Source organism: Nyctereutes procyonoides, unplaced genomic scaffold (genome assembly GCF_905146905.1).
Source record: "Nyctereutes procyonoides isolate TBG_1078 unplaced genomic scaffold, NYPRO_anot_genome, whole genome shotgun sequence".
NCBI classification, from domain to species: Eukaryota; Metazoa; Chordata; class Mammalia; order Carnivora; family Canidae; genus Nyctereutes; species Nyctereutes procyonoides.
This window is the reverse complement of record NW_026575146.1, coordinates 47,058,126-47,068,355: the sequence shown is the minus strand read 5'-3', so window position 1 is coordinate 47,068,355 and position 10,230 is coordinate 47,058,126. Positions and strand designations below refer to the sequence as shown.

The 10,230-nt window shown below is 39.3% G+C and overlaps 1 long non-coding RNA gene across 1 annotated transcript in view; it reads right to left on the bottom strand.

Moving 5' to 3' along the window:
- Positions 1 to 4,335: 4,335 nt before the first annotated feature.
- The window catches only part of LOC129500227 (uncharacterized), a 118,036-nt gene continuing 112,141 nt past the window's right edge, over positions 4,336 to 10,230 (bottom strand). The window contains exon 4 of the long non-coding RNA XR_008662515.1: positions 4,336 to 4,433. This is a non-coding gene — a long non-coding RNA (uncharacterized LOC129500227). The remainder of the gene's footprint in view (positions 4,434 to 10,230) is intronic.

Below are 10,230 nucleotides of genomic sequence, written 5' to 3'. Positions count from 1 at the left end.
CCTCTTTGAATTGTACAGCATTGTGTCCCTGCTACAACTCATAAAAACACACAATGGAAAATGTATATCAATAAATCTGAAGTTATTATCTTTCACTTTTAGGAAAAGCAGACTTTCAAAGGCCATAGCATTTTGGAAAGAGAGATCCTGTCTTGGATGTTTTCCTTCAGTTTGGTTCCTTTTCCTTCCCAGCATTCCTTTCTCAGGGACAAAGGCTCTTCCCCCAACTCTGAGCTATGTTAGTGATGCTATCAATCCCCCTTGATTACCGCAGTAGGTGTGGCACCCAATTCTGACCAGTCGTGGCCCCGCATCACCTGGATGATAGAAATCGGTCCAGGGGTAAGCAAGTGATAGGAGCAGGGCCAATCAGAGTTCTTCCATAAGATTTGCTATGTGGATGTAGAGCTGTGAGGACATAAGCCTGGGAATGATGGCAGCCCTTCTCCTCCCTGGAGGAAAATCCCAAAATGTAAAATGAGAGAGATCGAAGCCAAGGAGGGAAAAGACGAGTGTGCAGTGGAGAAAGGTATTTCTGAGAACATTTAGTTGCATCTCTTGATTTACCTCTGGTCTCCCAGTTATGTGTGCAGATAACCTAATCATTTTTTCCTCAGTATATACTGAAATATGTTAGTTACTTACTTTCAAAAGAGCCTTACCTACCAGAACCCATGACTGCAAGTTTTTTATTCCTCTCAGGATACTTGTCCAAGTTGAGCCAATTTATTTATTTATTTATCTATCTATCTATCTATTTATTTATTTATTTATTTTTTAATTTTTTTTTTTTTATTTATTTATGCTAGTCACAGAGAGAGAGAGAGAGGCAGAGACATAGGCAGAGGGAGAAGCAGGCTCCGTGCACCGGGAGCCTGACGTGGGATTCGATCCCGGGTCTCCAGGATCACGCCCTGGGCCAAAGGCAGGCGCTAAACTGCTGCGCCACCCAGGGATCCCAAGTTGAGCCAATTTAAAGCCAAACATCCTCTCTCAGAAACAAAAAAAAAGTTGTTTTTTTTTTAAGATTTTATTTATTTATTCATGAGAGAGACACACACACAGAGAGAGAGAGGCAGAGACACAGGCAGAGGGAGAAGCAGGCTCCATGCAAGGAGCCCAACGTGGGCCTGGATCCCAGGTCCCCAGTATCACACTCTGGGCCGCAGGCGGTGCTAAACCGCATGAGCCACCAGGGCTGCCCCAAAGAAAAGTTTTAAACACCAGATCGCTGGTGTTATTAACTCACTTGAACTCGTGATATTAAGGCAATGTTTCCAGGCAATTCTCAAGGTTAGTAACAATATAGAACAAATAAATAAGTAGAATTTTTAAAAATATATTCTTTATTATAAAACCTTTCAGAGCATAGTTACTGAGGATGACATGAGGGACCCTGGTTTCACTGCCACCAAGTGTTACCAAATCTTTCCACTTCGCCACATTAAGCAAATGGAATTCACCACACCTTTTTACCAAGGTATAAATTCTTTCTCACATCAAGTGCACGACTTAAGAAAAAATGAAGATATGAACCTTCTAATACTAGTTCAGTCAATAACTTATTGGGTGAACTTGGATAATTATGTAACTTCCCTGACCTTTAGTTTTGTGATTGTCAAAACAGAGACATTAAAAAAAAACTATGTGTTTTAGATTTGCTATTTCTTGCATTTGACTTTTCTTTTTTTTAATCCATCATGTATTCTGGTACCTCACACAAAGCCTGGCACAGAATAGACATTTAACAAATAATTGTTAGGAGAACTGGATAAACTAATGAATACATATTCTCCTCGTGGGTTGTCATAAAGCATATATGAGATACTCTAAAGTAAACATCCTAGTACCTAGCACATGATATTTGCTCATAAATATTAGTTCTTTTCTTCCCTTCCTTCATCTTCCTGATGTTGAGACACAAACTATATTTAGTGTGTCTGATTCTTTTTTTCTTTTTTTTTTGTGTGTGTGTATCTGATTCTTTACTCACCATTTTCCACAAAAACAAGGTTCTTTTTTATTCAGAACCTTCCAGAATTCTCCATAAGACATCTTTAATGATATATCCTCTAGCTTCAAATCTGCTTCACTCTGTGTGCCACAGCGTTGCTTCAGAAAACCTTGCTCTACTTGGCATGTCCCTATGTGTTTCTTCATATTTACTTGTCCTCTTTCCTGGTTAGTATCATTTCCCACAGTGTCTACTACAGCATTTTCACTAAGTGGGATAATAATGATCTTCTGGGGTCACCTGGGTGGCTCAGTGGTTGAACGTCTGCCTTTGGGTCAGGTCATGATCCTGGGGTCCTGGAGTCCTGGGGTGGAGTCCGCATCGGGCTCCCCGCAGAGAGCCTGTTTCTCCCTCTGCCTGTGTCTCTGCCTCTCTCTCTGTGTCTCTCATGAAAAAGTAAATAAAATCTTAAAAAAAAAATAATGATCTTTTGTCTTCAACCAAACTGATCCATTTGGAGCAAATTGGAGTCCTTCCTCCCTTATGTTACTTTACCTAAACTAACTTAAAACATAGGCCCCTTCATTTTGGATTGGCTTTCTTCTGTCTGTGGAGACCTAATTCTGAATTCCCTGTTTCACTAGGAGCAAAGCCACTTTTTAAATGAGAATAATTGCTTACAATACCATCTAATTTTATATTTTGGAATGACTTTTCACATAGATTATTTCATCACTTAGTCTTCACAATATATTCTTTTAGCATGACTTTTGGAGTCCAACTGAATTAGTTTGGAATCTTGACTATATCACTTATTAGCTGTGTGATTTCAGGTGACGTACTTAACCTCTCTAACCTCTAGTTTCTTCACTTGTAAACTCAAAGAAAATAGAATTATGCTTCTTAGAATGATCGTGAGAGTCTAATGATATATATAAATCATGAACCATGATCAAAATTTAATCAAGTGGGGATGCCTGAGTGGCTCAGCGGTTGAGCGTCTGCCTTTGGCTCAGGGCATGATCCTGGAGTCCTGGAATCGAGTCCTGCATCGGGCTCCCTGCATGGAGCCTGCTTCTCCTCTGCCTGTGTCTCTGCCTCTCTCTGTGTCTCTCATGAATAAATAAATAAAATCGTTTTTAAAAAATTTTAATCAGTGGGATGGAAGCCATCTAATAAATGGTAGTCACAATTATTATCTTGTAAACAAGACAAACCAGGGCACAGAGTGCAAAGGAAGCAGTCAGAAGGCTCTGTGTAAAGAGGAATTTTGATCCTAAATGCCATGTTTCAATCTACTTCTCTCGCCTCCCAGCAAAGCAGCCTACAAAAAGCTTCTTCACACTTTCTTTAATTTGATTGTTATAACAACCCTAAGAGGTTTATTCAGAAAATTACCCTTTAGCTCTGTAGGGAAATGAATTTTAATGGACGAGTTTTAATGGCTGTTCAAGCTAATTGGAAAGGTTGGCCAGCATCACAATCCCAACAAGGAGAGAAGTAGAGCAGAAATACAAAAGAATAATGTGTGTGTGAACTAAGACGATCTGGCCTAGAGAAGATGAGGCTAATGGCACCAACTCAGGACAGGTGCATTAACAGTGACTCACAGAAACTGAAATCTAAACTCACCCTCACCTGATACTCAAATATTTTTTTTCTTATTTTACTTCATTGTCCAAAAGGCAAAAAGAAACCCCAGCAAGAAGCAAAGAAAAATTTTTTCTTACTCCTTCAATCTTCTTTGTGCTCAGGAGGCAAAGTTGCTATCATTATTTTAGAAATGGTAATATTGGGGCACCTGGGTGGCTCAGTTAACCATCTGACTTTGATTCAGGTCATGATCTCAGGGGCCTAGGATCGGCCCCATATCAGGCTCCCTATTCAGTAGGGAATCTGCTTCTCCCTCTCATTTACCCTCTGTTCACTCTCTCTCTCAAATAAATAAATAAAATCTTTTTTTAAAAATAATAGAAATGGTAATATTTATACAACAAGTAGCATTCACTGAGTGCCTCATTTGTGCGAAGCACTGTGAAAGGTATTTAAGCTCTAATTCTTTCAATAATCTTACAGTGTAGTTATGATTATTCCTTTATTAAAGAAGAGAAAGGGTGCCTGGGTGACTCAGTTAAGTGTGCGACTCTTGATTTTTGGCTCAGGTCATGATCTCAGGGTTGTGAGCTTGAGCCCTGAGTCGGGCTCCGTGCTGGGCACAGAGTCTGCTTGGGATTCTCTTTCTCCCTCTTTCTCTGCTCCTCCTCACTTCGTCTCTAAAGAGAGAGAGAGAGAGAGAAAGAGAGAAGAGAAAGATTAGAAGAGTTTCTGGTTAGGAAGTAGAGTAAGAGTAATGGGTAGAAAAGAATCTGGCTCACTCAGCTGGAATCGTCTCCTCTCCCCTCTTCATCTTCCTCTTCTCCTCTCAGCCAGAGGCATTCATTTGTTGACTGACTGATTGATTGATTGATTGATCAGTGCTCTGGAATGAGACAGGTATAGAATTACCAAGAGTCCTGCCTCGAAGTGTGAGTATCATCTTAACTGACATTTGTGTTCTTATCCAGACAGAATGTCCTCCGTTTCTGCAGGCATCCCAGGTACCTCTTGGTTACACCTGAAGCCTTCCCCTGAAAAATGGCAACATCTCCTCCCTTCTCTGATTCTGGGGAGTGATTCCTAGGCCCGTGGGGTCACATTTCCTTCGGAACCGCTGCTCTGGCCTCCCCTCCCTTTCCTCTGTTGACTTCTGAGCAGCTCTGCATTTCCCATGATCTTTCCCTGTCTCTCCTTCATGCCCTAAGACACCCTTTCTTGTGTGCTGCAGATTTTACTAAAGGTTAGGGATAAAGGAGGTGAATTATACCTCAGAAAAAGAAACAAACAAAAATTGAGAACAGACATCATTTGTCTTAAAATCTTTGCCCTTCTCTGCTTTAGAGAATCTATTTCAGGCAGATACTTTTCACAGTCCTGTCAATCACCGGGTTGGCTATATGGCACAACCTGTCATCCCCATGTAGACCTGTGTCCCAATTATTTTCCTCAAAGTACCAGAGAAGCCAGCCTAAAAAATCACTGTTACCTTATCATGCAGATGAACTGGACCCCCTTTCCTTCAGTATCTTCCATCCCTGCCAGCCTGGTGCCTCCCTTCCATTCCCAGGAGACACACTGAGGCATCTTCCTAAAGGAAAAATAAATTTCTCCCTGAGGTGGTTTCTGTTTTGAACATCAAAGAGTATAAGCTGCTACCAGTTTTCCTCTTTTTCTTCATTGCATCTTGTCATTCCTGCTATATTTACATGATCTCTTAAAGACCATAGAAGTCTCATTCCGTCATAAAAACTAACACTGAAATGAATGGGCAGGGAAGAAAAGATCACATCCTATTATCCCTGAAGTAGGGAGTATGTCTCTGCTGACGTATTTTCATGGGTTTTCATTAATATTCAGGCAGCTGGGGAGCACCTGGGTGGTTCATTTGGTTAGGCATCCGACTTGATTTTGGCTCAGGTCATGATCTCAGGGTTGTGAGATCGAGTCCTTACTGGGTTCTGCACTGGGTGTGGAGTCTGCTTGAGATTTTCTACCTCTTTCTCTTCTCCTACCCTTCCCCTTGTTCTCTCTCTCCTTTTCTCACTCTCTCTCTCTCTCTCCCCTTCAAACAAATAAATACACACACACACACACACTATATATATATATATATATATATATATATATATATATATATACAGGGAGCCTGGTGTGGGACTTGATCCTGGGACTCCAGGGTCATGCCCTGGGCCGAAGGCAGATGCTCAACTGCTGGGCCACCCAGGTGTCCCTACATAAAATATTTTTTAAAAAAAGATTTTCTATCTCCCTCTCCTCCTACCCCTCTCATGCCTCTCTAGAAAAAATATTTAGGCAGTTTCAAGGCACTCATGTTGGTAGCTGTGAAGGAAAAGACAAATTTGGGAAGTTGAGGGGAGCTTATCTTCCATCTTGAAATCTCTATCAATCTTACAAGCTCAGTAATCATTCCTGAATAGGCACACATCATTTATTTAACAAATATTTACTGAACACATGTGAAAATGGCACAGGCACCATTAACTATCATTAACCTAATGATCAACAAAGGATTAAAAGCCTTTGTGATGGCTGAAATTACACAGTTCTATGTTCTCAGGGCTATGGAAAGATGGAAGACGGAAGCTCCCAGCTCTGGCTGCAGAGTTCAATGAAACATTCAACTTCACGTCATCAAATTGCTTCCCTTTATTTATTCCATTGTTTTACCCCAGATGATTAAACTATTACTACAGTTTGAGAGATGCATCAGCTAGACTTGAAAAATCACATGTATTAGTGCTCTGGCTCATATAGTTTTTGGGGAGAGGAGAAAGAAAGGTGTTCCCAGGAGCTGGGCAGCATGGTGGCCCCAAGATTCTGCCCCAGGGACATTGCTTACATCATCTATTTGCCTTAGGAAATTGGAGTCAATGACCAAATGCTGTGGAAAAGACTATGTTGGCATAGCAGAAATATTCCAATATTAACCCTCCAGAGACCTAGATTTCATAATTCCCAACTCATTCACCAACTGGATAACAACAGTGAATTTTATCAGCAGTTTTTCTTTTAGTGAAATAGGAGATTGAGTGATTAGATGATTCTGAAAGTATATTTCAGATGGAAGTATTACACTTAACTACTTGTGATGTCTACAGATAGAATGAGCCAATTTCAGTTATGTTAATTCATTCATTTAATTACTCATTTATTCCTCAAATAGTATAATTAAGATCATGAATTTTATGGTCAATTTTTTGTTGTTTTATGGTCAAACAGACTTTGATTTGGGACTTGGTTTCTCTACTTACTAGACAAATGACCTTGGACAGTTAACTGATTGCCTTCTTTGTGGTCATGTTTCCTCATTTCTAAATGAAAATAGTATTACTTTCATCATAAGAGTGGGTTAATATTCTCCAGAGAAATAGAACCAGTAGGACGTGTGTGTGTGTGTGTGTGTGTGTGTGTGTGTGTGTGTGTAGGGGCAGGGAGAGATTTTAAGGAACTGGCTTCCATGCCTGTAGAGCAGTGGCTGGCAAGTCCAAAATCTGCAAGGAAGGCCAGATACCAAGACCTAAAAGAGAGGTAATGCTGCAGCTTGAGGCCAATGGCAGTCTGCTGACAGAATTCTGTCTTTCTGAGGAACGTCAGTCTAATTTTTCTTAAGGCCTTCAAATGATTGGATGAGGCTCACCAACACTATAGCTGGTAATCTGCTTAACTCAATCTAATGATTAAAGTGTTAATCTTATCTAAAAAATACTTTCACAGCAACACCCAGACATGTTTAACCAAATATCTGGATGTTGTAGCCTAGCCAAATTGACATATAAAATTAATCATCACAGAAGGAGTACTGATCATGCAAAGAACAAATTTATCACAATGTCTAATGCAAAAATCCAATAACAATAAAAAATAGCGGGCAGCCCCAGTGGCTCAGTGGTTTAGTGCTGCCTTCGGCCCAGGGCGTGATCCTAGAGTCCCAGGATCGAGTCCCACATCGGGCTCCTTGCATGGAGCCTGCTTCTCCTTCTGCCTGTGTCTCTGCCTCTCTCACTCTGTGTCTCTCATGAATAAGTAAATAAAATCTTAAAAAATATATAACTATTAAAAACAATAAAAAACAGCTATTATCATTGCTGCTGTAATTATTCTTTAGTGAGTACCCACTTTTTTTTTCTGGGTACTAGGTTATGTTCTGAAGACGTAACAACTTACAACATACCAAACTTTGTCCTCAAGGAACCTTAACACAGATCTCTTAAGACAGAGCCTAATAAGCTACCTGACCATTACAATACAGCATTCTGAATAATAGGAGAGCAAAAGACTACTCTGGAAATATGGGCATGGTAAGAATACATAAAAGGGCCTTGACTCAAAATGGGCTGAGGGGCAGGGCTAACTTAGTGAGGATCTAATGGGTGAATACATCCTAGTCAGGTAAATGGACATGAGTGAAGGGAGGAAGAAGCAGATGTATGTTAAGGAAATAAGTGCAAGGAACTAGAAATGAGAAAGAACATAGTCTATTCATAGAACTGCAAATATCTTATTATTTATTCGGCCAGAGGATGAAAGAAGCCATTGAAGACAAAAAAGGCAAAAAGATCACAAGGTTAAGTCTATAAAAGGACTCTTACCAAGCTAAGCAGTTTGGACTTTAGCCCTAAAGCAGTGATGACCTAAAATATGGTAGTACTGTTGGAAATGGAGAGAAGAGACAAATTTGAGAGATCTCAATAGGTAAAATGGATAAGGCCTGATGATGGATTAAATGTTTGAGGTAGGGAAGGGAGGAAGGAAAACTGAGACTTAGGAGTGAGCTAGGGTATGTTTAGAAGATGCTAATAATTCTTGTAATTCAAATAAAGGATATTTTAAAGAAAGCCGGAAGACTTTGCACTAGTCATCTGCACTTTCTGTTCTTCATTTTTCACATTTGTGAAATGAAGATATTGGTCTGGATGCTCTTTGAAAGACCTTATCTTACTCTAAAATTCTACAGTCCTGTGACTACTTTGTGCAAAAATACATTTGGGGGGCAAGGGAACACTTTTTGTACTACCAAGGCAATAAACTGAAAAGCAATAAATAGCATCACCAGACTGGTATTTAACTATGATTTTGCAGTTATTACAGGATGTCAGAATGAGAAAGATCAGGAAATTAGATAGCACATGCTAGTATCTTTTATGTTCTGTTTGAGCTGTCAGAAAAATAGGGGCGGTTGACACTGCAGATCTACAAAGATTAGACGGATTGTTCTAACTAGAATCAAAGTTGATAAGCAAATTTCTATGAATAGTGAAACAGACCAAAAAGCTGATTGGTAAAAAAAAAAAAAAAAAATTGCATGGGAGAGAGAAACAAGCATGCTCTTTTTTTTCTATTGTGTGTTTGAAAAAAAAATTATTGATTGCTCTGGTTTCAAGCACTTGATTTATCTTTTATGACACTTGAAACCCAGTGTTTGCTCTACAGCTTAAAGTTTATTTGGTGAGATAACAAAGACCCTGCAGAATTCTAAAGAAAAGGATGAAATCGAATGGAGATTTGAAATGAAAACCAGTCCAGATGGTCATTGTGTCCCCTTTTTTTTTTTTTTTTATTTATTCATGAGAGACACAGAGAGAGAGAGAGAGGCAGAGACACAGACAGAGGGAGAAGCAGGCTCCATGCGGCAAGCCTGACGTGGGACTCAATCCTAGGTCTCCAGGATCAGGCCTGGGCTGAAGGCAGCACTAAACCACTGAGCCACCCGGGCTGCCCCATTGTGTCTCTTCTCAAGCTGAACTTGAACCATTAGAAGTCTTTTTGAGCAAAAACTGAATGGTGAAAAGATTTTCAGAGATACTCTGGTATGAGCCATTCAGAACCCGGTTGATGAGTTATTGGAGTTCTTCTGACCTGAAAATCAAGGAGCTGAACATGAGGCCGTGATTCAACTCTCTGATCTTCTGGTAGAGTGCTGGGAGTGAATATCTCGCATCATAAATATCATATTTGGAGTTAGTTATCATTTTTAGCTGGGCCCCCACCAAAAGCCATTAGAAGACATTTTATCAAAAATTCAGAATACATATTAATTTAGTTTACTTTAAGTGTGTATGTGGGATGTGTGTCTATAACTTGTTAGGTAGCACCTTAAAAATAACAGGCAAATTTAGTTTTTTCTCATCTTATTGTACTTCAGTAATCATTACAGACCATCTCAGGAGCTCCAATGTTCTTAGGGGAAGGAGGGAAACCTATTTTCAAACCTCATTTTAACAAATTCTGTCATGTAATATTACTGAATTCTATTGTAAGGGCTGTGGGATTTATCTAAGGACTAGGTAAATCCAATAAATTTTCTGATCCCACAATAATAATCATAAGTGATATTATCTCTATCTCTTCATTGAATTAATAATTGAATGCTGACTTACATTCTTCCCTGACTTAAATCCAAACCTGAGAATGAGCTCTTTCTGAAAAATATTCTCAAATAATCCTTTCTGTTGTATAGCTAATCCTTTTCAGTGTGTTTGAATTACAGATCAAATTCTTTCTAACAAATATCACCATGCAAATTTACTTAAATATGTAAGTAATTTTAGATATTTTAGTCCAAGGCAATAAATACATTTAGATAACCCTAGGATTAGCTAACTGATTTCGACTTAACCAGAATAATAATGATGGTTTACATAATTTTGCTAATGTCATAC